Source organism: Nicotiana tomentosiformis, chromosome 10 (assembly GCF_000390325.3).
Source record: "Nicotiana tomentosiformis chromosome 10, ASM39032v3, whole genome shotgun sequence".
NCBI classification, from domain to species: Eukaryota; Viridiplantae; Streptophyta; class Magnoliopsida; order Solanales; family Solanaceae; genus Nicotiana; species Nicotiana tomentosiformis.
This window is the reverse complement of record NC_090821.1, coordinates 76,579,454-76,585,453: the sequence shown is the minus strand read 5'-3', so window position 1 is coordinate 76,585,453 and position 6,000 is coordinate 76,579,454.

Genomic DNA, 6,000 nt, shown 5'->3' with positions numbered 1-6,000 from the left:
AAGAAGATGTTACTATATTGTTTACTTTGGAGTTAAACCAACAAAATATCGGAAGTCAAACCAAATAAAGGATATGTATATAACTTTATATACAACTTTATACCTTTTGCTAACTTCGGGTCTTTAGCATGTAATCTTGATAAGTTCATTTAGGTCAGTCCAACTGTCTAAACTAAATGAACTTAAGTCTAGTGGATCCCCATTATTATACAGTGGCGAAGTCAGAATATTTTTCAAAAGTATTCAAATTTGAAAGAAGTGAAAAAATTTCTCGACAAATGGCGTTAAATATATGTTATATACCTCTAAAACTTAATATTTTTTCTATTTTTTGATGAAGGGTGATCAAAAGATATGTAGCTTCGCCCTTGCCACTATAGACTAACCAGAAAATCACTTAATTTTCATTTTATTCATACAATATCATTTTTGCTATTATCCGAGCCAACTTCACCGGAAATCACATTCATTTCATTAAAAAAAATTATTTTAAAGTAAAGAGCTCCACGAATAATTTACCCATGCCCAAAATTTGACCGTCAGATAGAAGTATTTTTCACTTCATCTTTTAACTCTCCAAGTTGAATAATAAACGCGTAGAAAATTCTACTAATTTGAAATATGTGAAGTATATTATTTTGGTACTAGGACCCAACTTGACATAGAAAGTTCTGCCAATTTCAATTTTCAGTGTAGATAATTTGTAACTTCATCCAACAATATAACTCAGAGAAGTTTCATGCCATATAACTGTTTGTTGTTGTGACTAAAAATATCACATTCAAATGATAATTATAGAAGAAGAAAAAAATGGTTGACCATGTTGTAATCAAATCGTTTTGCTTTCAATCTGAAATCACATGGTAAACTGATGCAAGTATAAGATTGTTGGAGAAATGAGCATTGCAGCTAGTATCGTGTTAGTTAGCATCGCGTCAGTTACAGTTGTCAGAAGAGTTAGTTATAGTGATTGCGAGTTAGTTGAAAGTTAGTTAAAACAGTTAGAGGGAAGGAGCATTGTAGAGAGGCTATAATCAATAGAGTTGTTTGTTAGATGGTGATATAAATACATTGATACATTGTAATTGAATTCATTCATGAAATAAGATCATTCTACTCTTCTCTCTTCTTGTTTCTCTTCTAGCTAGTTTCTCAGTTTTACCTTGATGTAGCTGCCATCTTTTTCGAGCATTAGCTCCTAGATTAACGAAATTCCATTGCGATCTTCACTGATTGCATCAATTGGTATCAGAGCTTTCGATTCTAGGATTAATCAACATGACTCTAAGCAAAAATCAAGACAAATCAGTCGATGAAATGGAGGACAAGTTGTCTCAGATTCAAAAGCAGTTGCATAAGGTGATGGATGGCATGAGTGAGAGGAATTCACAAGCTGATAAGGAACTGCTGGGCCTTAAGGAAGCCATTGGAATCATCACTATAAGAGGAAAGGAACAAATTGTGGCCGAGTCTTCGACTAACAGAGGAGATCCAATGGATGTCAGAAACAAAGAAGCGTACAGAGGTTCTGCTCGTCAAGGAAATGGTAACTCCTTTACTCGATTCTCAAAACTAGATTTTCCTCGATTCTTTGGTGTAGATTTGTGTACATGGCTGTATAAGGTCGATCAATACTTCACAATGGATGAGGTTCCATTTGAACAAAGGGTGAAGGTAGCCTTTATTCATATGGATGAGGATGTCATTGCTTGGCATAGATCTTATGTGAAGTCTAAGTCTTCTACCCTAGACTTATCGTGGACTGAGTATGTGCTAGCCTTGAATGAAAGGTTTGGGGATAATTTTGAGGATTGTATGGAGGCTTTAAAGAATGTAAGCCAAACTGTTGGGGTTAAGGAATACCAAGCAGAGTTTGACAGATTGTTAACTACTGTAAATATGACTACTGGGAATGCCATTAGTTGTTTCTTAGGGGGACTTAAACCATAGTTGAATAAAGCCGTCAAAATTCAAGCACCGCGAACCTTAATGCAAGCATATAAGATTGCCATATTACAAGAGGAAGTTTTTGATGCTCAAGCCAAAACTTGGGGATTGAAACCTGTTTCTAGATCCTTTCATTCTAACTCCAATCCTATTCTACCCACTCCAATTGTATACAGATCACAAAACAACCAAAAAACTTTTGCACCAAACCTTACTCACCAAAGAAATAATGATATAAGCTCAAACAAACCAAATAGGCTGGGAAGGAGGCTGACTGCCGCTGAAATGGATGATAAAAGGGCTAAGGATCTGTGCTTCTTTTGTGATGAAAAATATGAGACAGGGCACAAATGCAAGTCGAGGAAGCAACTATTTATGGTGAAGGTGTGTGAAGAAGAAATGACCACAACAATTGAGGTGAAAGAGGTGGTATTGATCCAAGAAATTTTAGAGCCTAGGAATGAATTTATGACTATATCATTGCAAGCTTTTACTGGTGTGCCTGGTTACCAAACAATTAGAGTCACGGGTTATCATGAAAAAAGGCCATTACAAATTTTGATTGATACTAAGAGTACACACAACTTTATTAATCAGGAAGTAGCTCAGGAAGTAGCCAAGAAACTAGGGTGCCAATTTAGCTCTATAGTGGAGCAATCTATCAGTGCAGCCGATGGTAGAAAAGTGCAGACCACTGCTGTGTGCAAGAACCTACGGTGGCTACTGCAAGGAACAACTTTCTCATCAAATTTCTTATTGTTGCCATTAGAAAATATGGATATAGTGCTGGGAGTGCAATGGCTCAACGCCTTAGGAAGAATCATGTTTGATTCTAGGAACAAGACTATTGAGTTTGTGCACCAAGGCAAGAAACATGTGCTGAGGGGTATTAATAACCAATTGAAGTCAACTAAAGCTACTTCGCTACCCAAACTAAATGACTTAGAGGCCCAGTTCTTCATGATGTCATTGATGGACAGATATGCAAATGGAATGCAGTGCCACAACATACAAGCAACACATGAGTCTACACTTACACTTGCCTTATCTGCTCTTATCAAGCAATACTCAGGTAGTTTTGAAGTACCTTGTCACGACCCGAAATTTTTACCTTCGAACCATGATGGCGCCTAATATTTCACTTGCTAGGCAAGCCAACGTTAGAATAATATTATCCATTTTTAAATAATTTTTAAAATTATTAATAACAAAGAACAATTGCGGAAGTAAGTCTAAAATATAGTGAATAATCCATAAAAATAACGGTGTCTAAATACCATCCCAAAATTGGTATCACAAGTGCACGAGTTTCTAGAATAAACATAAATAAAGGTCTGAATAAAATAAAACTGTCTGAAAATAAACACACAACTAAAGTAAAGTAGACGGAAATTTCAGAACTGCGAACGTCGTGCAGTTAAAACTCAAGTCTCCTCTGAGTAGCTGAAATCCGAGCAAGTATATGGTACGCCGCTGAGACCAACGCCAAAATCTGTACAAGAAGTGCAGAGTGTAGTATCAGTACAAACGATTCCATGTATTGGTAAGTGCTGAGCCTAACCTCGACGAAGTAGTGACGAGGCTAAGGTAGGTCACTTACATTACATGTACGCAATATTAGTAACAACAACAATAATAGAAATAAATCAGGTAACTCGTTTATAATAATTGAAACCAACTCAACAGTCATAACCAATTACCATTTCCATCAATTTTGTTGTAGTGTGCAACCCGCTCTCACAATATATTCACATTCAATTCTGTTGCAGCGTGCAACCCGCTCTCACTAATATATATATATATATATATATATATATATATATATATATATATATATATATGTGTGTGTGTGTGTGTGTGTGTATGTCGACTTTTAAATAAGTCTGTTGTGGCGTGCAACCCGATCTTTCAATATGGACTTTTAATAAATCTGTTGCGGCGTGCAACCCGATCCTCCAATATGGACTTTTTAATAAGTCTGTTGCGGCGTGCAACCTGATCCTCCAATATATTTATTATAATTAATTCTGGCGTGCAATCCGATCCTCCAATATATTCATTATATTCAATTATGTTGCGGCGTGCAACCCGATCCTCCAACATATTCATTTACCAATTCTTATAGAAGAAATTTTCCCAGTAAATGCAATAATTAATATAAAATTATAAGACAACAAGCATACAATAATTATAATTTAATTATGAAACAAACAAAGGCAAATAGCAAATTATTATGGAAATCAGAGAGAAAATATGAAGTTTAATATTTAATATGCTAAATATCAAATAACAATTAAGGCACATAATTCAAATAGCATGTAACAATTAAGGCAGAAATTCAAGAATTAATATTTGACAAAGAATAGGAGAGATAAAATTATTATAATAATTAATTCATGATTTAAAATAATTTATGATTTTTCAAGTAAGCAGACAAATAATTAATTTGACGACGTATAGACACTCGTCACCTCGCCTATACATCGTTCACATGCAATTTACATAATAAATAATTTAAGGGTTCCATTCCCTCAAGTCAAGTTTAATCACGACACTTACATCGCTTTGCAAATTCCAATCAATTATTCAACCACAACTTTTTCTTTTTAAATTTGTCTCCTAAAGCTTCAACTCTATTCATAAACAATTCAATATACTCAATACGAATCATATGAATTAATTCCATATAAATTTACTAATTTTCCGGATAAAAATCTAAAATTCATTAAAATATTCGACAGTGAGACCCACGTCTCAAATCTCGAAAAAACTTATGAAATCCGAACACTCATTCCGAGACGAGTCCAACCATATAAAAATTATCCAATTCCGATGTCAAATGGACCTTCAAATCTTAAATTTTTGTTTTTGGAAGATTTTATAAAAATCTGATTTTTCTTCCATAAATTCACGGATTCATGATATAAATGAGTATGAAATCATGAAATATAATCAATATAGGATAAGTAACACTTATCCCAATATTTTCCGATAAATATCGCCCAAAAGTCGCTTTACCCGAGCTCAAAAATAGAAAAGGGTTGAAAATGGGACGAATCCCATTTTCCAGAACTTAAGTTCTGTTTTTGAGACTTTTACCCTTCGCGAACGCGGTCAGTGCCTCGCGTTCGCGAAGCATAAATTTATGCTGTACCATTTTACACTTCGCGAACGTGAGGGCTACTTCGCGAACGCGAAGCTTGCCTATCTTGGCCTTCGCGAACGCGAGATGCCCTTCGCGAACGCGAAGGCAATAATCCTGGCCAGCCTCTTTCCCTTCGCGAACGCGAGCCTTCAGTCGCGAATGCGGTCTCTCTGTCGCGAACGCGAAGTACTAAGCGTGACAGCCCCAATTTTCTCTTCGCGTTCGCGAGAGTACCTTCGCAAACGCGAAGAAGAACACACCAGAAGCCCGAAGTCTACAAAAAACCAGATTTCCTAACTCCGAAAATGATCTGTTAACTACCCGAAAACAACCCGAGCCTCGGGGCTGCAAACCAAACATGCACCCAAGTCCTAAAACATCATACGAACTTGATCGCGTGATCAAATCGCCAAAATAACATCAAGAACTATGAATCGGACACCAAATCAAAGGAAATTTCCAAGAAAATTTTAAAACTTATATTTTTACAACCGGACGTCCAAATCACGTCAAATCAACTCCGATTCTCACCAAATTCGGCAGAGAAAGTCATAAATATTATAGTGGACATATACCGGGTTCCAAAACTAAAATACGGACCCGAGGTCAATAAATCCAACATCAGTAATTTCTTAAAAATTATTAAGCTTTCAAGCCTTTAATTTTTCATCAAAATTCCATATCTCGGGCTAGGGACCTCGGAATTCGATTCTGGACATACGCCCAAGTCTCAAATCACGATACAGACCTACTAGAATTGTCAAAATATTAATCCGGGTCCGTTTGCTCAAAATGTTGACCAAAGTCAACTTAGTTGAGTTTTAAAGCTCTATTTCACATTTAATCCATTTTTCACATAAAAAATTTTCGGAGAATTGTACGGATAGCGCACACAAGTAAAGGAATGA